At 38.4% G+C, this 24,834-nt stretch overlaps 1 long non-coding RNA gene across 1 annotated transcript in view; it reads right to left on the bottom strand.

Moving 5' to 3' along the window:
* The window catches only part of LOC145505514 (uncharacterized), a 28,467-nt gene extending 3,851 nt beyond the window's left edge, over positions 1–24,616 (bottom strand). The window contains exons 1-2 of the long non-coding RNA XR_014053094.1: positions 24,337–24,616; positions 20,588–20,694 (exon numbers count right to left, since the gene is read on the bottom strand). This is a non-coding gene — a long non-coding RNA (uncharacterized LOC145505514). The remainder of the gene's footprint in view (positions 1–20,587; positions 20,695–24,336) is intronic.
* Between the last annotated feature and the right edge of the window lie 218 nt (positions 24,617–24,834).

The raw sequence follows: 24,834 nt of genomic DNA, 5'->3' as shown, positions 1-24,834 counted from the left end.
AGTTCTAGCAATCTAGGTTCATCCTCCAATGTTTGATGGCCAGGCTTACTCAGAAATCTGTGAATCACTTGGACTCCACTTCACTCCCCACCATCAACCACCCAACCTTCACCCAGTTTTCATTTTGATGTTCACCAAGGGAACTCCCTATATGTACATGCTCCAACAGACAACACATTTAAAGGCTTGTACTTGCACTGAAGAATATAAATTTCTTTATGTATGTCCCCCAACAATACAGAAGCAGAGGCCAGATTTTTCTGGTTCTTTTGTGATGTTCACATCATACCCATTTCTCAAAACCTTCCAGATAAACCAGGTAACAATGAACTTTCCCCATGTGCAATGGCAACTGATTATTCAATTTACACTTAATTATATCTTGTCTTGAATTGTTCTCTAACAACAGGGGGCACTTTCAAAAACAGTCGAATGGAAATACCAGACTGGGAGTAAAAAGATGTAGCTTCCAGTCAAAAATCTGCCACTAACTTTGCATAATCTCTAGCAAGTCACTGGGCCTCAGTGCTCCCTGTAAAATAAGGGTGAATCGCTGATCTTCCAGAGTCGATGGGGTCAATGGCACTGAGCTCCTCGAAGTTCAGGAGCACAGGCCACAACCTTTCTCAAGGCTAGACACATAATAGGAGCTCTATTAATACTTGAATGAAAACCATTGATAAAGAGATTGACAGGCCCCAGCCCTTCTACAGCAAACTAGCATGCCACAGATGGTTATGTCTTCCCCAAAGCACTCTCTCAAAGCCTACAAGTGAGTCTACAACTTCACTGATACATATCTAATGACTTTGAATACCTTTTTCTACTGGAAAGTTGTTCCTTAGGATAAACTTAAATCTCTCTGGATCAACCATCGAGAAAACAGAATCATCAGCCTCAAAGTTGTTTTATTTCCCCCACCCAAGGACTCCTTTTTGCTCCAGCTCTTAGCTTCTAGTTCAGAGAGCAAACGCTAATGCTGGATCACTAATTTGTTAGGGACAACCATTTGGCCCTACTGCCCAGACCCCCAGTGTTCCCACTAAGCAAGCCAAGAGATTATGTGAATCATTGACTGACACTCAAAGGCAAAAGATAAACACAAACAAACTCCTTTTCAGGAATTTCAGTTAGAAAACCAAGTATAGTGGCAAAAAAAAAAAGCCTACTTTTTAAGCTTTGGGGGGTGTTGGGGGTGTGGAGATCTCGAGAGCTGGTTTCCGAAGGGCATTGCATACCAGACAATGTACTACAAGAGCCTCCCGGCTGTTGTGTCAATGAAGCCTTTCAGGCTTTGCACACTACTTCACTTGTTCCCTTAAAGTAGCGCTTTCTGGAAGCTAAACTCTCAGCTGGCGAGAACAGTGAACCCTGTGCCATTTGTCTATCAACTTCTTTAAAAAGAAAAACCTCCTGTACAGCTGTCTTGTTTTGCATTTTCTATTCTGTACTTCAGTACACGTAATGACAAACAGAGGAGGCAAGGGGCTCTTTTAAAACTGTGAAGAAAGAAGAAATGAAAAAGTGCCCAGAAGTCTCTGCTTCAGCTATTGGGAAAAGTTTGCAGCCCATAAAAACCAGCACTAATTTTAAAAAAAAAAGGTCGTCAGTGCTGGGAATTAACAATAAGGCTTCAGGTTTGAGGATACAAAAGAAAAGGTACACAGCCCATCCATCCTTTCTAAATCAAACAACATAGCTTTCCAAAATTTGAAGGTAAAAATCTTTTCACATGTAAATTTTATCTCAAAAGATAAACTTTCAAAAAAATACAATAAACTAAAAAAAATCTTTTCACATACAATCTATTGACATTACTATGGGAAAATAGTGCAGATAATTCAAAGTAGTAAATATTCCCCAAAACATTTTTTTCAAAAGACATTTTTTTACCACACTTTGGTACACCTTACATACATTTTACAGAAAATGGATCATTGTAATTTTATTTTTCTTAAAGTAATTGCTTAGTATAAAGAGTTTATACCACTTGAGCCCACATCCATTGGCAGCATAAGAAACTAGTTCGAAAGAGTACCCCAAAAAAAAACAAAACGGAAATTAAATGTTTTCCCCAAATAATATTTTTTAAAACCGAGAAACCCTACATGTTGAAAACTGGTGTTTAAAGGAGTATAATTTTAAAAGAATATCAACACTATTCATTAAGAAAAAAAAACTAACATTAATGTCTTAACATATCAAGAACTCAAACAAACTGATAAAACCTGAGAAAATTACAAAGTAAATAATAATATAAATAAATAAGAAATAACCATAAATATGAGGAACTGTTCAAACTTAATAGTAATCATCAAAGAATTGATATTAAAACAATAATATAACATTTTTTGTCTCCCAACTTAGCAAATTAAAAACAAATGAGACTATTTTTTGCTGTTGACTGCTGTGAAATGGATCTCACATTGATGGGGACAACTCTTCTGGTAAGCAATGTGTCAAAATATATCAGGAACTTTAAAAATGGTATACTATTTAGCTTGGCAGCTCCACTTCCAGGAGTTGGACTCAAGGAAAAAAATCCTAAATATGAAAAAAAGTTTGTTTACAAAGATGGTAGGGCTTCCCTTGTGGCTCAACTGGTAAAGAATCCGCCCATAATGCTGGAAACTTAGGTTCGATCCCTGGGTTGGGAAGATCCCCTGGAGAAGGGAAAGGCTACCCACTCCAGTATTCTGGCCTAGAGAACTCCATGGACTGTACAGTCCGTGGGGTCGTAGAGTCGGACACGACTAAGCTACTTTCACTTTCACAAAGATGGTCACTGAAGCATTAGATGTGGAAAATTTGAATGAATGTCTAACCATGGGGCCTGGCTGACTGAACAAATGATGACACATCTCACTATTGTCAAGTAGGTATTTTAAATTATATATATGGGCATTTTTTAATGCTTATAATTTTAAGGAAAAACAAATAAACAATTCTACTTCATAATCACAAGTATTTTTTAATGTTTTTAAAAGCCTGGAAGGAAATGCATAAAAATAGTTGTCTTTAGAATTACGGATTAATGTTTTCTTCTTTTTTTCATATTTTCCAAATTTTAAAAGGGTCCTTTTCCTAATGGAACAAAACAGATTAAGCTTAACTTTAAAACTTAATGTTTCTAACATGTGCAAATAATGCCAGTATGACTGCTAGGATGAATATGAAGTTGTCTTTGAAAGAACTAGATATTTCATTTTAACTCAGAATCCATGATGAACTCTCTCTCCTTCTGCATTTCTGGAATGAATGAACATGAAAATAGTACTTTGGGAGTTTAACACTTTAGGACTATAGTTTAAAGTTAATTCTAAATCTCTATACTAATATTACTTTCCCACTAGATTTCAAGCTTAATGGGAGTCAAGATCACATGGTTTCTATGTATTGAATATACTCCCCACTCCCCAGCTCTTCTGCATATAACCAGAACTTCCTGATGATGACTATTGTTTCCCTAACTGGTAAAGAGCTAGTATCTAGAGTGCAACTAGCGAAATAATCAAATATAATTGAGATCAGTTACTGTAACTGATGTGTAGTTACTACAAACAGTATATTACTACTAATCTCACCATATTAGGCAGACAAATGATACTAAATGAACCTCAGTTCAGAATGTGAACACATAACATCTTGGCCATTAAAATCAATCCATTTGAAACCTGCTTAGTGGCTCTAGAGGACCTCATATTACCCGTGAATTTCTAAGGGTCTGCCCTGCTCCCAGTCCATCTCTCAAAGTTTCAGAAACTCTCACTTGCCATCATCCCTGCCATCACTCCCACCATCTCCAAAATCTTAAAATTTTTACCTGTACTTTTGAGTCACCCAACTAATTCCATGACTTTGGACAACTTATGTGCTTTCAAGGTTTAGATTTCCTCTTCTATAACTTAGAGCTATACTGTTCAGTTAAAGTAGCTACTAGCTACTTGTGGCTATTGAGCACTTGAATGAGCCTCCTGCAAATTCAAATATGTAAAACTCATATCACAGCCTAAAGACTGGTATGAAAAAATAATGTAAAATATTGATTATGTATTTAAATGATAATATTTTGTTAATTAAGTTAAATAAAATATATTCTTAAAATTAATTTCACCAATTTTTAAAAAAACTTTTAAAATGTGACTACTGAAAAATTTTAAATTAAAAAAAGTGGTTCGTTTTATTCCTATTATACAGCTTACCATGAAGGACTGCTGCTGCTGCTAAGTCGAAGGACTACAGGACTTCAAAGATCCTTCCTCCCAGGTTTAAACAATAAAATTCTTCCAAGGAATTCCCTCCCAGTCCACTGGTTAGGACTCTGTGCTTTCACTGCAGAGGCCACAGGTTCAATTACTGGTCAGGGAACTTAGAACCCACAAGCCATGTGGCTTAACCAAAAACTTTGAGTTCAAATCTCTGCTCTGCCCCTTACTGGCTTTATAACCCTAGGCAGCTACTTAAACTCCCTGTGTTTAGTTTCCTCTTTAGTAAAAATGGAGATGATGATAATAATAGTACCTACCTTCTAGAGTTGTTATATGGGTTAAATGAGTGTATACATGTAATGCATTTAGAATTGTGCCTGCCACTTATAGACTACTGTTAGCTATTTCCATTATCATTATTATTCACCAAGGAGAGCAAAGTCACAAACCATGCCTTTATTATATAAAATACCTAGGTGAAAACAGGAAATATCCTGCATAATTCCAAATATACTGTTGTTTAATATTAGATGATGTATACCAAAGTAGTTCAATGAATAATTCAGATGGATTATGTTCTATATATCCATTCATCCAACTAAATATCCCTTAAACATCTACTATGTGCTAGGCATTTTTACAAGTATAAACAAAATAGACAATAATTGCTGTCTTTATGGAGTTTACATTCTAGTAGAGGGCAGTACAGCCAGTGACCAGTAAAGTCAATCTGAACTACTTGGGGTTTTTTACAATCACATATTCTTGGATATTTGAAAGAGATCTTAAAAGAAAGCTCAAAAATTAAAAAAAAAAAAATTTCTAGTCTTTTCCCCATTCCCAGCACCCTCTCAAAAGAATGATAAACCTAATTAGTATTCTGTAGCACTACACCAATTAGTACCCACCCAGAGCTAAGGGGAAAGAAGCTACAACAAAGATGTGTCTAAGCTCATTACTTAAACCAAATGAAAGCGTAAGATTGAAATAATTTTTTTCATGTTTGTTTCAGAGTTTGAGAAAATATACAATCTGATGCAACATATTATAGGAATTTGGCATTTTTAAACAGATTTAATTGATAAGACAGCAAAAAATGAATATGTGCCACCTAGTAATTCCATCCTTATGTATATATGCTAGAGCAGAAAGTAGCAAACTTTTTCCATGATGGGTCAGAGAGTAAATATATCAGTCTTTATAGGCATCCAGTCTCTGTTGCACCTACTCACTGGGTCTGAAAACAGCCACAGACAATGTATAAACAAATGAGTATGGCTGTTCCAATAACATTTTATTTATGGACACAGAAACTTGAATTTTCATGTGTCATAAAGTACCAGTGTTTTTAAATTTTTTTAAAAAGCCATTCAATAAGGTAAAAGCCATTCTTAGCTAAACTTGAATTTTCATGTGTCATAAAGTACCAGTGTTTTTAAATTTTTTTAAAAAGCCATTCAATAAGGTAAAAGCCATTCTTAGCTTCTGAATCATACAGGTGCAGGTGGAAATCCCTATGGGCCAGGTCGTAGCTTGCTGACTCCTGCCTTAGAGAACTCTCCCACTGCATAAAAGCAGATAAGTATGAGAATACACATAACATCATTATTTGGATTAGCAAATAATTGGGAATAAGCTAAATAACTATAATAGGAGGATGATAAATAAATATTGGTATAACTGGAGATATTTGTATCAACATGGATAAATCACGCACATAATATTGAAAGGAAAACAAGTTGGAGTATCCTTACATGCCATTTATGGTATAAGTTTTTAAATATGCAAAAGTTATATATCACTGCACATATTTAACATATATAATAAAACTATGAAGAAATAGATGGGAATGTTAAACATCAAAGTCATTTACCTGGGCTCCTGGGCATGATGGCAGGACAGGAGGCAGGAAGAGAAGGAGGCGATCGGTGAAAGGTGCACGGAGGTTTCAATTGAACTGGTTCATAAATGTCCATTCTTTATATTGTGTGGCAGATGGTACCACTCTAATGGCACAAAGTGAAGAGGAACTAAAGAGCCTCTTGATGAAGGTGAAAAATGAGAGTGGAAAAGCTGGCTTAAAATTCAACATTCAAAAAACGAAGATGATGGCATCTGGTCCCATCACTTCACAGCAAATAGATGGGGAAAAAATGGAAGCAATGATAGAGTATTTTCTTGGGCTCCAAAATCACTGCAGATGGTGACTGCAGCCATAAAATTAAAAGACACTTGCTTCTTGGAAGAAAAGCTATAACAAACCTAGACAGTGTATTAAAAAGCAGAGACATCACTTTGCCAACAAAGGTCAGTATAGTCAAAGCTATGGTTTTCCCAGTAGTCATGTGCAAATGTGAGAGTTAGACCATAAAGAAGGCTGAGTGCCAAAGAACTGATGCTTTCAAACCGAAAGCATGTTAGTCAGTGTTAGTCAATCCTAAAGGAAATCAACCCTGAATATTCATTGGAAGGACTGATGCTGAAACTGAAGCTCCAATACTTTGGCCACCTGAAACGAAGAGCCAACTTACTAGAAAAGACCCTGTTGCTGGGAAAGATTGAGGGCAGGAGGAGAAGCAGGTGAAAGAGGATGAGATGATTGGATGGCATCACTGACTCAATGGACATGAGTTTGAGCAAACTCTAGGAGATAGTGAAAGACAGGGAAGCCTGCTGTGCTGCAGTCCATGGGGTCACAAAGAGTTGGGCACAACTGAGCAACTGAACAACAACAATATACCTTGAATGTTTAATATATAGGAATGTGTAGGTTCAATGTGAGTTTAGCAAATAGCTTGTCCTGTTTGGGGGAAGGAGTTTCGATTTTTATTAAAATACCCAAAAACTTAGGCTTCAGCCTGGATGTCTCACACTGAAAGAGAAAATATTGTTTCATTTTTTAAAACTGGACTGACCCTTAGGAGAAAGCAGAAAATGGCATTGCATTGTTGCACAGTTAGCTAATGTAAATACCTTCACACAAACTGGTTATTATTTATCTGTTTCAGAGATGGCTGAGTCAGATTCTCGGCCTCATCTAATGGGTTCAATCAGCTTCGCCTGTCTGCTCTTAGTCCCCGGGTTCCAGACACTGCTTCCACAGCTTTACAATGATCCACATTTCTTGGAATAGCGACTTTCCATCACCTGCTTCGACAGAGCAAACAGAGGTGTAGGTGGCAATGACGTTAGTGTTACTGTGTGTGAAAACCTAGCGTGACTTTTCCCCTTTCTCTGGCAAAAGTTCACAAGGCATCATTTATAAAAAGAAGAGAAATCCCGCTTGCTCTGCTTTTACTGATTTCAGAAAGAGTAATTGTTAAAACTGCCTTTTGATCTAGAATTACTTGAATAGTTCTCTAAGGGTCTCCTAAAGTCATTTATCTTCAAGTAACGTAAATTACGAGCTCCTTTTTAAGTTCAAAAGACCCCCCAAAGTAAAGTAGTATCAGTCACAACTGTTGGGCAGGTACTGCCCTCTAGTGCTTACACGTTTATAAAAAAATTCTTTTAAAAACTGACATAGCAAAGAAAGCCTGTCAAAAATTAAATAACATCCTCCTGACCAAAGATTTTTCAACTTCATACTTTTGACATTTGGGGTCAATAAGTCTTTGCTGTGGGGCTGTCCTGTGCACTCTTGTATGTTTAACAGCATTCCCAGCTTCTCTACGCACTAGATGCTGACGTACCCCCATACCTCAATTGTGACAAACAAAAATGTCTCCAGATATTTGCTAAATGTCTCTAGGGAGCAAAATCATCCCTGGTTGAGAATTACTAAAAGCTGTCCAAAACATTCATACTAGTCTCTTATAAGCAAAAAAAAAAAAAAAGTCTCTCTAGACTAATTCATTTGAGTGAAATAAAAGAAAATTTCATTTCTGCATGAAAAACAAAAAAGAATTAAGATTTTTCAGCTTCTCTCCTCACCCCCAAAATCTTAGCTGGTGGGAAAGTCTTTATACATTTATGTTCCAGCTTCACTTCTTAGATCTATTCACTTCCTTTCAAAGTGCTTAGAAAATAAAACTTGCACTTCTAGCTGAATGTAGGAAATACGATAAGGAAAGGGTAGGAGGAAATATGAATGTTTGTACTGTGTTTTAGCAAAAGGTAGAGGATCAGGCAATGGATACTTTGTATTAATTGTAAACATAATATGAAAATTCTTATAAAATACCAAAAGAAGTTTCAAATCCAGACTTCAGAAAATTAGATTAGGAGGGTTTATTCAGGTCTGCTATGAATGATCTTTTTCCTCATTTAAGCGCTTTATGTTTGTAAGTCCTGATTCTATGAATTTTAAAACCTACAAATGACTGAGGATTTGATATTTTAAACATGAAAATGTAGTTTAGCTGACGCAGTGAAACTTCCTCCTCTCATCAAATTTCTCTCTAGCTTAATTGGTTTTACTGAAGAAATAAACAAGAAATAAGAGTCAATAAATTTTAATTCACTATAAAAGCATATTACTTTTTATTAATACATTCAGATCTAATATTTTATTTATTGATTAGTGAAATTGAAAGTATTAAAGCTCTACAACTGACAGGCCCTTATCATAAAGCAGAACGTTGGAACAGATATCTATTTTAGTCGCTCAGAGCAATTTGTGATCGCTTCTGACCTCTTCTTAGAGGCTATTGCTTTGCTGACTTTTTATATTGGTTTCATTCTATCCTCCCTAATTAAATTCAATTAGAAAGCCTTCTAATCATATAATAAAGCCAGGGACAAAGAGGTTTTACGCTTTGATCTTTTAGTTCAGTTCAGTTCAGTTCAGTCGCTCAGTCGTGTCCGACTCTTTGCAACCCCATAATTGCAGCATGCCAGGCCTCTCTGTCCATCACCAACTCCCGGAGTCTACCCAAACCCATGTCCATCGAGTCAGTGATGCCATCCAACCATCTCATTCTCTGTCGTCCCCTTCTCCTCCTGCCCCCAATCCTTCCCAGCATTAGGGTCTTTTCCAATGAGTCAACTCTTTGCATGAGGTGGCCAAAGTATTGGAGTTTTAGCTTCAACATCAGTCCTTCCAATGAACACCAGGATTGATCTCCTTTAGGATGGATTGATTGGATCTCCTTGCAGTCCAAGGGACTCTCAAGAGTATTCTCCAACACCACAGTTCGAAAGCATCAATTCTGCGGCGCTCAGCTTTCTTCACCGTCCAACTCTCACATCCATACATGACCACTGGAGAAACCATAGCCTTGACTAGACGGACTTTTGTTGGCAAAGTAATGTCTCTGCTTTTAAATATGCTATCTAGGTTGGCCATAACCTTCCTTCCAAGGAGTAAGTGTCTTTTAATTTCATGGCTGCAATCACCATCAGCGGTGATTTTGGAGCCCCAAAAAATAAAGTCTGACACTGTTTCCACTGTTTCCCCATCTATTTCCCATGGAGTGATGGGACCAGATGCCATGATCTTAGTTTTCTGAACGTTGAGCTTTAAGCCAACTTTTTCACTCTCCTCTTTCACTTTCATCAAGAGGCTCTTTAGTTCTTCTTCACTTTCTGCCATAAGGGTGGCGTCATCTGCATACCTGAGGTTATTGATATTTCTCCTGGCAATCTTGATTCCAGCTTGTGTTTCTTCCAGCCCAGCGTTTCTCATGATGTACTCTGCATATAAGTTAAATAAGCAGGGTGACAGTATACAGCCTTGACATACTCCTTTTCCTATTTGGAACCAGTCTGTTGTTCCATGTCCAGTTCTAACTGTTGCTTCCTGACCTGCATACAGATTTCTCAAGAGACAGGTCAGATGGTCTGGTATTCCCATCTCTTTCAGAATTTTCCACAGTTTCTTGTGATCCACACAGTCAAAGGCTTTGGCATAGTCAATAAAGCAGAAATAGATGTTTTTCTGGAACTCTCTTGCTTTTTCGATGATCCAGTGGATATTGGCAATTTGATCTCTGGTTCCTCTGCCTTTTCTAAAACTATCTTGAACATCTGGAAGTTCACGGTTCATGTATTGCTGAAGCCTGGATTGGAGAATTTTGAGCATTACTTTACTAGCATGTGAGATGAGTGCAATTGTGCAGTAGTTTGAGTATTCTTTGTCATTGCCTTTCTTTGGGATTGGAACAAAAACTGACAAGGACAACCAAATGATATAGAATATATATTTAAAACAGTAAAGTAGAAAGTTACATGATTTGGAGCAAAGCAAAAAGCTAAAGGAAAGCATTGTTAATTGCATAGTATTTTCAACTCATCAGTGAAGGAAAATATTTCCTTAGGTTTTGATTTAAAGGAACTGTGGTGGGCAGAATAATCGCCCCACCTCTTCTCAGAAGTCCATGCCCTAACCCTGAACCTGTGAACATGCTACCTTACTTGGCAAAAGGGATTTTTCTGGTGGTGATTACATGAACAATTTTGAGATGGGAAGCATATCCTAGATTATCTGTCTTGGCCAAATGCAATCTCAAAGGTCTTTATAAGTGAAAGAGGGAGACAGCAAAGTCAGAAGAAATACATGATGGCAGGGGAGGTCTCAGTGTTGGCTTTGAAGATGCAGAGGCTACGTGCTGAGGAAAGTGGGCCATTTCTAGAAGCTGAAAAAGACAAGGAATGGACTCCCCACTAGGGCCTCCAGAAGGAACACAGCCCTGCCCACACCTTGGTTTCATTCCCGTAAGACCCCCTTCAGGTTTCTGACCTCCAGAACGATAAGAAAAGTGATTTGCGTTTTATAAAGTGACTAAGTTTGTGGTAATTTGTTGTAGCAGCACTAAGAAACTAACACAGGAATATTTCATTACTTTTTTAGTACTTTCAATATCTTGTTAATTCAGAATTTCAGCATTTGAGTAATTACCTCTCATATTACTACCATGTTTATCATTTTTAAAGTTATAGGTGCTCTTTCTCTCATTGCTAATAACTATCATATTTTACTAAACTATACCTGCTATTTACTTCTAATAGGCCTAAATCGGCCAAAATGTGTATTCCTTGATTTGAAATGTAAGAAATTATTTTAGCTTGTGCTAAGTCACTTCAGTCGTGTCCAACTGTTCGACCCTATGGACTGTAGCCTGCCACACTCCTCTGTCCTTGGGATTCTCCAAGCAAGAACACTGGAGTGGGTAACCCAGGAATCAAACCCACGTTGGCAGGCAGGTTCTTTACCACTAGCACCACCTGGGAAGCCCTATTTTAGCTTAGCACTTGTAGTTTAGGAAAGTGAGCTTCAAAAATTCTCTTGCTTCATCTCCTCCTGTCAGGTTTCAGTATCATCTGGCCTTTCAACTAGAGCATGAGTCAATTTCTTAGCTTCAACCAACAGTCATTTAATATACTGACTTTTAAAATAGTGTCTACAGAGTAAATTAATTATTACAGAATATTTTCATTATTTTCAGCTGGCATCAATTTGGGCATCAAGGTGTCCTTTGTACTAAGCAGTTTAATCTGAATTGGCAATATATGGATTACATATTATAGTAATTTATAGATTTCATTGTAGCTCTCCTGTGTGGAATGTTTTATACTATTTTTCTCCTTCTTTGATGTGGTAAAATGCTTCTAGAGAACTTTATGCTTTATGTCTGAACAACAAGTAAACTGTGAGTTTAAGGGAAAATATTTCAAGAAAAGTAAACTCTAGCCATTTTTACCTATACTTGAAATTTTTCCTTTCTTGTACTTCTGTAATGAGGCAACTGATAACTAAGGGGATTCTAAAAATCTAAACAGGCATTATAAGCAAGGCGCTGCTGCAAAAGGTGGAAAAGGCAAAGATAATTCCTGCCTTCCAGGAGTTTTGGCTTTGATGAGGGCAGGAAGAATGATAATAAGAGACTATCAGCCACATCGTGAGGGAGCACTAGACAAGCAACCCAAGGATACGGTCAGAGAAAGACTGTATCCCCGGGGATCCATAAAAGAAACTTCCCTGATGATGGACAGGATCTTAGTGAGTAGAGATGAGGGATGTTCCAGGCAAAGGGGTAAGTTTGACCAAAACCAGAGAGACATGGTATACTGTTTTCCAAGGGGTGCTGTAACAAGGTACCACAAATTAAGTGACTTAACATAACAAAAATCTATTCTCCCTTAGTTCTGAAAGCTAAATGTAAAAAATCAAGGTGTTATCAGTGCCATGTTTTCTCTAAAGGCTTTAGAGGAGAATTTTCCTTGCCTCTTCCTAGTTTCTCATGGTTGCCTGAAATCCTTGGCTTATTGGACATCAGTCCAATCTCTTCCTCCATCATCACATTCTCCTGTGTGTGAGTCTCTTGAAGGTCTTCCCTGTCTGTGTCTCTTCTCCTATTCTCATAAGATTTATCAGTCATATTGGATTAGGGCCCACCCTAATCGAGGATGACCTCATCTTAACTTGATTACATCTACAAAGATTCTATTTCCAAATAAGGTCACACTCACAGGTACTGCAAGTGTGAACTGGGACATGTTTTTCAGGGGACACAATTCAACCCACAATATGTGGTAATAAGAAGTTTAATGTGGCTAGAAAGTAGACTACACCTTGGGGAAGAATGAAAATAACCCAGGAAAGAGTTGTAGAAGACCTTGATAAGCAAGCAATAGGGGTGCCACAGAATTTTTTTTCATAACTTCTTTTTTGGCCACACCACGTGGTTTCCAGGATCCTAGTTTGCAGCCCAGGGATCAAACTCGGGCCCCAGCAGTGAGAGTCCAGTATCTTAACTACTGGACCATCAGAGAATTGCCCTGCAGAATATTTTTAAGTAAAAGAGTATTACTAAAAGAGTAAAAAAAAGATTTTTAAAAAAAGTATTAGTAATGAAATGATCCATTTGGGGAAATTAATTTGTCATGATTATGTAAAACTCATGATAGAAAAAGAACAAATAACAGGCAAAGTCAGAGAGCTACTTTAGGAAAAGAGCGTGTTTGTGATGCCTCGAATAAAATGGTCTCATAAGGTTTATAAAGACTAGGACATACAAGAGAAATTGGATATAGGAGATAAGAAATAAGGTGAGGCAATTTGGAGACTAGGAGAATAGTGTACAATTATTATCATTATTATGTTAGTTGTATTACACTTTAACACCAATTCTCTAACAACAACTGGGTGTCCTACAATTCAACTCTTGACACTACACTAGAGTTAGTGCAGACCCCACATGTTAAGGGCAAAGTCCTTCACAAGACTGCCCCTACTTTAGACACCGGCCACAAATGTCAGGGGTCTCCCAGCCACCTGCACATCTGCCCTGCTCACTACAAATTCTCAGGTTTCTCACAGCCCCTTGGGTTTGACAGACAACTTGCTAGAATAACTCACCGAATTCTCTGAAACCACTGTACTTACAGTTTTATTATTAAAAATACAATTCAGGAATAGCTAAATGGAAGAGAAACCTAGGGCAAGGTCTGCGGTGGGGGAGAGGAGAGGGGAACACAAGAGTTTCCATCCCTCCTCCTTATGTAATCCAGTACATCACCATCCTCACACATTAATGTGTTTATGAATCAGGAAGCCCCACTGAGCCTCAGATCCAGAATATTTATTGGGGTTTCACTGAGTAGGTATGATTGACTAAATCACTGGCCACATGACTGAATCCAATTTCCAGTTCTCTCCCCTCCTAGGAGGTTGGGGCTGGGGGTTAGGGCAGTGGGGCTGAAATTTCTAATCCTTTAATCATGCACTAGGTCTTTCTGGTGTGGCCAGTCCCTCACTTGAAGCTACCTAAAGACCCAACAAGAGTCACTTATTTAGCATAAATTTAGCTATGGTAGAAAGGGGCTTGTAATGAATAACATATTTTGGAAATTCCAAGTTTTTGAAGCTTGTGCCAGGAACTGGAGACAAAGAGTGGATATATTGCTTATTATACACATACTAATGTGCTGTGCTTTAGTCACTCAGTCATGTCCGACTCTTTGTGACCCATGGGTTGGACTGTAGCCCGCAAGGTTCCTCTGTCCATGTGATTCTCCAGGCAAGAATACTGGAGTGGGTGCCTGTGTGCCACAACAACTGAGCCTAGAACCTGTGCTCTGCAACAGGAGAAGCCACCGCAAGGAGAAGCATGAGCATGGCAACAGAAGAGCCCCTGCTCTCCAAAACTGGAGAAAGCCTGCACACAGCAGCGAAGACCCAGCACAACCAAAAATAAATATATAATTTTTTTAAAAAAAGAAAGAAAATTAAGTCTCAAGGATCATAAGACTAGTAAATGGTAAAGATTTGAAGCCAGGTCAGCTTACTCTAGAGCCTGTTCTGGTAACCACAATGCATACTTCTTAAGTGTCCTTGGGCAAATCACTCTACCTTTCCAGACTATCAGTAAAATGAAGAGGCTATGATTACCAATGTTCCTTTCAATTCCAATGTTTCCCTTTTTCATTTAAATTGTTTCAAAGCATCGTAATGTTCTACTTATGAGTAAAGAATAATTTACTATTACTCTGCTATTGGACATTTAGGTTGCTTCCAGTTTTTCCTTAGTATAATTAACTCTGCAGTGAGCGTCCTAGTGTACTCACTAGTCGTTTTACAGATTATTTCCTGAAAATAACTTCTTAGAAATAATCCTATCTAAATATATTTCAATAATAAGGGTTTTTTAAAATTGTGTTAATTGGACTGCAAGGAGATCCAACCAGTCCATCCTAAAGCAGATCAGTCCTGGGTGTTCATTGGAAGGACTTATGTTGAAGCTGAAACTCCAATACTTTGGCCACCTCATGCGAAGAGTTAACTCATTGGAAAAGACCCTAATGCTGGGAAGGATTGGGGGCAGGAGGAGAAGGGGACGACAGAGGATGAGATGGTTGGATGGCATCACCGACTCGATGGACATGGGTTTGGGTGGACTCTGGGAGTTGGTGATGGACAGGGAGGCCTGGCGTGCTGTGATTCATGGGGTCGCAAAGAGTCGGACACGACTGAACGATTGAACTGAACTGAACTGAACTGAAGGAAAATTTAAATTATCACTTTAATATACCTGCTTTTTAAAAGCACTATTTTGCTATAATAGGAATTTAATAAGAAAAATATAGCACTTTTTTTAACTTTATTTTGTTAAAAATTTTATCACTAATTTTTAAATATCAGGTCTACATTTTATCTTCATAAAATTACATTTGTTAATAATAACAAGTCAAAAGAAAAGAAAGTAACACATTTTACTTACACCTGATTACTTTTAAATTGTAATATCTTATTCACCAATGTATCCTTAGGACTTGGAACATAGACATCGATACTTATTGAATGAATAAATTAGCCTTGCTCTTTTTGTTTATTCTTTTAGAACAATTTTATAAAATATTTTCGGTTCCCCCAAAAAAGCTCCATAGGGAATTTAAATGAGAATTATATTGAGCTTTTAAGTTGATTTAAGATGGCCTGAAAATTTTCAAAATGTTTAAGGCTTCCATCAAAAACTTAGCATGCCTCTCCTTTCATTCAGTGGTAAAAAAATAAGGATATTTCTGTTAAAGGGAATACCCTTTAATAGAAACATCCATAAACATCCTTTCTATTGGGAACACCCAATATTGTTTCTCTCTGCTAATAATTTGATAGTTTGAATTATATAGGTCAAACACATTCTTCAATAAAATCATGCGTATGAATTTCATTTGTTGATATAATGACTGAGATCTTTTTCATTACATTTCCTACCTAATTATTGCTAGAATAGTAGGATGATTTTTTTTCCTGAACTACTTTTTAATTCAAATGTTCAGTTCAACATCAAAATTCCATCATCTATTTCCCTCTAGGATTTAAACCACTTATTCATTTACTATCTTACTGCACTGGTCTAAAATTTCAAAACAATTTTCAATTATAGTGACTGAGACACTAAATATGCAAGTGCATAATGGCCAGACCATATAATAAATACAACCTTGACCCACAAGCTGCAGCCACTTGCCCAGGAAGCCATCTCCTTATTTACAATAAACAACCCAGGAAGCCACCCTGCCATGTCAGACTTGCAGTAAGCCAAGCTGCTATCTATAGTGACAATCCAAGAAGCTAAACAATAAATTATGCAACAACTGGCTCAAAATGGCCAGGATTTGATTAATAACTGACAGTTTCCTTCATTTTTTTCCCACTTCTGATGTGAGACCAACCATAGAAAGCCAAATATGCACTCCTAACCAATCACAAAGGATGCCCCATTTCTAGCGGGCCCGTCTACAAGTTTCTCCATGCCAATAGCCTCCAACTGGGGCACACCTGAAGCCTTCCCTTTATCCACTATGAAGCATTCCCATTTCTGCACCTGACTTTGAGTCACTGACAAAACTCAGGTAACCCAGGCTGACTCCTTTGCTATATAGCAAGTGCAGAAAGAATAGCCTTTGCTTTTCTCATTTGGTTGGTCTTCATATATTTGCACAGGCAATATCAGGTTTCCTTAATTTTGCTCCTCATCTTAATGGAAACATCGTTAATTTTTTTTGCCATTAAGAATAATATTATTGGTGGGACTTCTCTGGTGGTCCGTGGTTAAGAATCTGCCTTCCAATGCAGGGGACGTGGGTTTGATCCCTGGTTGGGGAACTAAGATCCCACATGCACACTGCACAGCCAAAAAAAGAATAATACTGCTATTTTTAAAATTAATAAACAACTACAAATTAATACAACATTGTAAATCAACTATACTTCAATTAAAAAAGAAAGAAAGAACACTATTGTTATTTTGAAAAAGACTTTTATCGTGTTGAGGTAGCCTTCTATTCCATTCCTAATAAGTACTTAAAATAGAATATTTACTTTTATCAGGTATCTTTTCAGCATCTGAAAAAATCTTGTATTTTTTTAAACTTTTTCAAAGTTTTAAAATTAGATTTTTTATTGTTGAACCATCCTCAAGTTTGTGAAATAATAATTTCTCAGTTCAGTTCAGTTCAATCACTCAGTCACGTCCGATTCTTTGCGACCCCATGGACTGCAGAAAGCAGGCTTCCCTGTCCATCACCAAATCCTGGAGCTTACTCAAACTCATGTCCACGGAATCAGTGATGTCATCCAACCATCTCATCCTCTGTCGTCCCCTTCTTCCACCTTCAATCTTTCCCAGCATCAAGGTCTTTTCCAATGAATCAGTCCTTCCCATCAGGTGGCCAAAGTATTGGAGTTTCAGCTTCAGCATCAGTCCTTCCAATGAACATTCAGGACTGATTTCCTTTAGGATGGACTGGTTGGATCTCCTTGCAGTCCAAGGGACTCTCAAGAGTCTTCTCCAACACCATAGTTCAAAAGCATCAATTCTTTGGCGCTCAGCTTTCATTATGGTCCAATCTCACATCCATACATGACTACTGGAAAAACCATAGCTTTGACTAAACAGATCTTTGTTGGCAAAGTAATGTCTCTGCTTTTTAATATGCTGTCTAGGTTGGTCATAACTTTTCCTCCAAGGAGCAAGCATCTTTTAATTTCAGGGCTGCAGTTACCATCTGCAGTGATTTTGGAGCCCAAAATAATAAAATCTGTCACTGTTTGCATTACTTTCCACCTTTTTGCCATGAAGTGATGGGACCAGATGCCATGATCATAGATTTCTGAAGGTTGAGTTTTAAGCCAAGTTTTTCACTCTCCTCTTTCACTTTCATCAGGAGGCTCTTTAGTTCTTCTTCCCTTTCTGCCATAAGGGTGGTGTCATCTGCATATCTGAGGTTATCGATATTTTTCCCCTGCAATCTTGATTCCAGCTTGTGCTTCATCCAGCCCAGCATTTCTCATGATGTACTCTGCATATAAGTTAAATAAGCAAGGTGACAATATACAGCCTTGATGTATTCCTTTTACTATCTGGAACCAGTCTATTGTTCCAGGAGAAGGCAATGGCAACCCACTCCAGTGTTCTTGCCTGGAGAATCCCAGGGACAGCAGAGGCTGGTGGGCTGCCATCTATGGGGTCGCACAGAGTCGGACACGACTAAAGTGACTTAGCAGCAGCAGCAGCAGCTGTTGTTCCATATCCAGTTCTAACTGTTGCTTCTTGACCTGCATACAGATGTCTCAGGAGGCAGGTCAGGTGGTCTAGTATTCCCATCTCTTTCAGAATTTTTCACAGTTTGTTGTGATCCACACAGTCAAAGGCTTTGGCATAGTCAATAAAGCAGAAGTAGATGTTTTTCTGGAACTCTCTTGCTTTTTCGATGATCCAGTGGATGTTGGCAATTTGATCTCTGGTTCCTCTGCCTTTTCTAAAACCAGCTTGAACATCTGGAATTTCACAGTTCACATACTGTTGAAGCCTGGCTTGGAGAATTTTGACCATTACTTTACTAGCGTGTGAGATGAGTGCAATTGTGCGGTAGTTTGAGCATTCTTTGGTATTGCCCTTCTTTGGGACTGGAATGAAAACTGACCTTTTCCAGTCCTGTGGCTACTGCTGAGTTTTCCAAATTTGCTGGCATATTGAGTGCAGCACTTTCACAGCATCATCTTTTAGGATTTGAAGTAGCTTAACTGGAATTCCATCACCTCCACTAGCTTTGTTCGTAGTGATGCTTCCTAAGGCTCACTTGACTTCAAATTCCAGGATGTCTGGCTCTAGGTGAGTGATCACACCATCATGATTATCTGGGTCATGAAGATCTTTTTGTATAGTTCTTCTGTGTATTCTTGCCACCTCTTCTTAATATCTTCTACTTCTGTTAGGTCCATACTATTTCTGTCCTTTATCGAGCCCATCTTTGCATGAAATGTTACTTTGTATCTCTAATTTTCTTGAAGAGATCTCTAGTCTTTCCCATTCTATTGTTTGCCTCTATTTCTTTGCACTGATCGCTGAGGAAGGCTTTCTTATCTCTCTTTGCTATTCTTTGGAACTCTGCATTCAAATGGGTATATCTTTCCTTTTCTCCTTTGCCTTTCACGTCTTTTCTTTTCTCAGCTATTTGTAAGGTCTCCTCGGATAGCCATTTTGCCTTTTTACATTTCTTTTTCTTGGGGATTGTCTTGATCATTGCTTCCTGTACAATGTCACGAACCTCCATCCATAGTTCTCCAGGCACTCTGTCTATCAGATCTAATCCTTTGAATCTATTTGTCACTTCCACTGTATAATCATAAGGGATTTGATTTAGGTCATATCTGAATGGTCCAGTGGTTTTCCTTACTTTCTTCAATTTAAGTCTAAATTTGGCAATAAGGAGTTCATGATCTGAGCCACAGTCAGCTCCTCGTCTCATTTTTGCTGACTGTATAGGGCTTCTCCATCTTTGACTGCAAAGTATATAATCAATCTGATTTCAGTATTGACCATCTGATGATGTCCATGTGTAGAGTCTTCTCTTGTGTTGTTGGAAGATGGTGTTTGCTATGACCAGCGTATTCTCTTGGCAAAACTCTGTTAGCCTTTGAGCTGCTTCGTTTTGTACTCCAAAGCCCAATTTGCCTATTACTCCAGGTGTCTCTTTACTTCCTACTTTTGCATTCCAGTCCCCTATAAGGAAAAGGACATCTTTTGGGGGTGTTAGCTCTAGAAAGTCTTGTAGGTCTTCATAGAACCGTTCAACTTCAGCTTCTTCAGCATTACTGGTCGGGGCATAGACTTGGATTACTGTAATAGTGAATGGTTTGCCTTGGAAACAAACAGAGATCATTCTGTCATTTTTGAGATTGAATCCAAGTACTGCATTTCGGACTCTTCCATTGACTATGATGGCTACTCCATTTCTTCTAAGGGATTCTTGCCCACAGTAGTAGATATAATGGTCATCTGAGTTAAATTCACTCATTCCAGTCCATTTTAGTTTGCTGATTCCTAAAATGTCGATGTTCACTCTTGCCATCTCCTGTTTGACCACTTCCAATTTGCCTTGATTCATGGACCTAACATTCCAGGTTCCTATGAAATACTGCTCTTTGCAACATCAGACTTTTTCCATCACCAGTCACATCCACAACTGGGTGTTGTTTTTGCTTTGGCTCCATCTCTTCATTCTTTCTGGAGTTATTTCTCCACTGATCTCCAGTAGCATATTGGACACCTACTGACCTGGGGAGTTCATCTTTCAGTGTCCTATCTTTTTGCTTTTTCATGCTGTTCATGGGGTTCTCAAGGCAAAAATACTGAAGTGGTTTGCTATTCCCTTCTCCAGTGGACCACGTTTTGTCAGAACTCTCCACAATTTCTCAGTTGTAATTATTCTTTCAATTTATTGTAATATTTACTTGCTTGTCTCTTTAAGATTTGAACTCTGTATTTATAGACAAGACTTGTTTTTAGTGTTCAGTATTAATCTTACTAGTTTTATTTTCCAATGGATAATTTTATTTTCAGACTGAGAGAGCATCTGTTAGGTATTTTAACAAGATGAACCAGAATGTTGGCAGTCACTTACAATTATAAAGGAATAATAAGCAAGTGCCTCACCTTTAATATTATAACAACATGGAACTTCCCTGTGGTCCAAGTGGTTCAGACTCCGTGCTGCCACTGCATGGGCTGAATCTCTGGTCTGGGTACTAAGATCCCACATACTGAGTAGCCAAAAAAGAAGAAGAAAAAACAGAGTATACAACAATTCAGTGTATCCAAAAGTGAGGTGAAAATAAACCTACTTGAAAATATCTGCTTTAATTAAATAGAAAACCATTATTTTAATCATTGTCTTTATTTGAAAATTCTCGACTATAGAGAACCATAGCACTCAAGCTAGAGAGAGAAAATTCTATTGATATTAGAGACAAAAATTGAGGCTTTTCAGAAAAACGAATGGTAAATATATATAATAATGCTTTCTTTTAATGCTAATTTGTTCCTGTATTAAATGACAGTATATGTTTTACATATCAAATTCATATATGTTTAAAATCTGACTTCATGAATTTTAATATCCTGATGTGAATAATAATAATATTTTAAAATAATTAGATATAAGTAAAATATTGCACATAAGAATTTAATATATGCTAAAAAGAAGATATCAAAAATCATCAGCAAAGGGACAGATGCGTTCATAATAAATAGTGCTAGAAAAACTAACAGTTTGGGAGCAGAGAGAGACAAAAAAGAGTGTCCAAATGGGCCCAGGGGCTCTCCCAGGGTGATTGATAATGAGCTGACTGGTATCTGGAGGAGCCTCATCTCATCTTCCCCCAAAGTCTCCAAGTGCTGGACAGATCGTGTTTCCAGCAGCTCTCTGAAGAACTGGCACCCAAGGTCAGGTTATATGACACCCAAGTTCAGCTCCACTCTCAGGCCACTCCTATGTTTGACCATAGAACACCTGGTGCACTCAAGCAAGTACACTACTCTCCTGGATGGTAAGTGCATGGCCCTTGCAGCCTGCTGACCCTTCTATTTATGAATTCCTGCTTGAACCAAATAATGCTGCCTGATGACTGCCTGAGCCCTTTGCAGAGATGGGTTTAAACCCTGACCTCACATGATGCACTAAAACAAACTCCAGAAAGTAAATAAAATAAGATCAATAAAATGAAGTTAACAGGAAATTAAAAGGTCAACAAAAATAAATCAAGACAATGAAAAGCTAGAATCAAGTAGAATTAAATGATCTTCAAATCTCTGAATGGTGAGACAAATTTCTAGGTTTCATAAGATAAATCAAAAACACTAATCAATTTATTATTTACCTACATACTTCAAACATTCATGTAACAACAAAAAGGCAAAGAAGAGAAGAAATATTTTGGTCTAGTATGACAAAAGTTTAAAATCCTTATTACATAAAAATTGATACAATTGATTTTTTAAAATCAAATCACTGAAGCCTAATTGATAAAGGTTAGAAACCATCTACGCAAGAACATGCAACCAGAACCAAAGAAATGCAAATGAAAGCAACAGCAAAGTCCCATTTTGCCTACTTTTCCCCTACTTTTCTGACAACTCCTTCTTAGCCTCTTTTGCTCTTCATCTCCTCAATCTCTATGTGTTGAAGTGCTCTAGGAATTCAATAGTATTTAGACTCATTGCTTAATGATCTCAACCAGTGTCATGGCTTTAAATAGAATCCAGTTATCAATTCAAAAAAATGGGTTTTTGAGGGGCTGAGCTGGGTCTTCATTGCTGCACAGGCTTTTCTCTAGTTGCCATGAGCGGGCATTACTCTCTAACTGTGCTACACAGGCTTCTCATTGCAATAGCTTCTCTTGTGGAGCATGGGCTCTAGGACACAGGCTTCAGTAGTTGCGGCTCCTGGGTTCTAGAACACAGGCTTAGTAGTTGTGGCGCAGGAGCTTGGTTGCAATGCAGTATGTGGGATTTTCCCAGACCAGGGATCAAATTAGGGATTCTTTATCACTGAGCCACCAGGGAAGCCCCCCAGAATTTGTATCTCCAACCCAAACTGGGATATCTAGCTGCCTACTTGCCATCTCCACTTGAATTTTTTAACAACAGACTCAAACTTAATGCAAATACCTCTCTCCCCCAAACCAGCTCTTCCTATAGCCTTCTTCTCAGTTGATGACAACACCATTCTTTCTGTTGCTAAGGCCAAAAATCTTGGTACCATCCTGACTCCTCTCTCTCATACGTCACATTTCATCAGTCAACAATTTCTGTCAGCTCCACCTCCAAAATACACCCAGAATTCACTTTACTTTCCCCACCACCATCAGGGGGCTTCCCTGGTGGCTCAGATGGTAAAGAGGAATCCATCTGCAGTGCAGGAGACCTGGGTTCGATCCCTGGGTCGGGAAGATCCCCTACCCATTGGCTACCCACTCCCAGTATTCTTGCCTGGAGAATTCCACGGACAGAGGAGCCTGGCAGTCTATAGTCCATGGGGTTGCAAAGAGCCAGACAAGACTGAGCAACACACACACCCATCACCATGACCAGGATCTAAGCCACCATCATCTTTTACCTGGGTTACTACATTAACCTCCAGCTGATGTCCTGGCTTCTGTCCTTGTCCCTCTTCCTCTGTTCTCACAAGAGTAGCCAGAGTGAAACTGCTAAAACCTAAGGCACATGCTTTCACTCCTTTGCTCAGCTCTCCAATAGTTGCCCATTCCCATTCAAAGTAAAATCCAATTCCCATTCAAAATAAAAAAATGTAGGCATGATCTACTCTCTTCTTACCCTACCTCACTCCTTATCTCCATGACTTCATCTAATATTGATACCTCTCTTGTTTACTTTGTTCTAGTCACTCAAGCCATGCTCCTGCCACAGAGCCTTTGCATGTGCTATTCCTTATCTGAAATACTCTTACAAAGACATCAAGTAGCTAACTTTCTAATTTCCTTCTGGTCTTTACTAAGAATTTGCCTTTCTTTTCATCCTCCCTTTCCTTCCTTTCCTGGCAATTCAGTCTTAAAGATATTCGGGGTCAGGGCAGAATAAGGTACACTGGCCCACAGGGGTGTGCTGAAGCCAAGCAGGACCAAGAGGGCACCCATGCAGAGGGGTGGCCTGGAATAGGGTGTCAGACCTGAGCAGGGTGAAGAGGTGCTTACATGCAGTGGCAGAGCCCATATCGAGCCTAGATTTAGTCAGAGGGCATCGAAGCAGGGGAAATGGTGACAGCAGAGGAAGAGATTATTTACACACAGAGGGTTTGATCAAATGAGTAAATACATTGACAATAAAGACAGCTAATTTCTCACTAATAGAGTATAGAGGTACAAAGATGGAAAGGGATAAAACTAGAATGAAAACTGAAGTGTTGGACTGAAACTGAAGTAAACTCATGGTTTCCAATATATAGTATAAATATATTTATAGAAAAAATAGATATATGTGCATATTGCTTATATGTAATACACAAATATTCTCAGTCCATTGAGAGTACCTGGGAGAAGGAAAACACCACTAGCAATGAGCATACCTAGCATGCAGAGCATGGCTTCAAAATAGCATTCCCATGGGCTGCCTGGAGAAACGCCTGATTCTAGAGTTGGGGCAGGAAAGTACAAGATAAACCTGGAACATCTTGGTATGCCAGAAAGCAAGGTGTTCAGAGAATGATGGCGGCATGATGAAAGACAGAAGCTTAACTTGAAATGTTCCAATGGGAAAGTCTGAGAACAATCTGACCACCAAAATAATGATATTAACTCACTGACTAAAACAGCTCATATAAGTTCAGTTAGTCGCTCAGTCATGTCTGAGTCTTTGCGACCCCATGGACTGCAGTTTGCCACGCTTACCTGTCCATCACCATCTCCCGGAGCCTACTCAAACTCATGTCGATCACGTTGGTGATGCCATCCAACCATCTCATCCTCTGTTGTCCCCTTCTCCTCCTGCTTTCAATCTTTCCCAGCATCAGGGTCTTTTCCAATGAGTCGGTTCTTCATATCAGGTGGCCAAAATATTGGAGTTTCAGCTTCAGCATCAGTCTTTCCAATGAACATTCAGGACTGATTTCCTTTAGGATTGACTGGTTTGATTTCCTTGCAGTCCAAGGGACTCTCAAGAGTCTTCTCCAACACCACAGTTCAAAAGCATCATAGACATAGGCAAATAAACAAAGTTTGATGAGAAATGTGATCAAGTATCGCTCCCACAAAATACTTAGTTACAAAAAGAAGAAGCAGAGAAGTTTGGAAGGTCCCATCTAAACCAAGTGACAAAGTAAACATTATCAGTAATGGGCCAAATAGAAATTATGTGCCATCTGATAAGATACAACAAGAATACAGCAT

The sequence above is a fragment of the Giraffa tippelskirchi genome, chromosome 5 (genome assembly GCF_054371585.1).
Source record: "Giraffa tippelskirchi isolate mGirTip1 chromosome 5, T2T-mGirTip1v1.2.pri, whole genome shotgun sequence".
NCBI lineage: Eukaryota > Metazoa > Chordata > Mammalia > Artiodactyla > Giraffidae > Giraffa > Giraffa tippelskirchi.
Note: the sequence above shows the minus strand (reverse complement) of the source record. Positions and strands in the feature narration are given on the sequence as shown.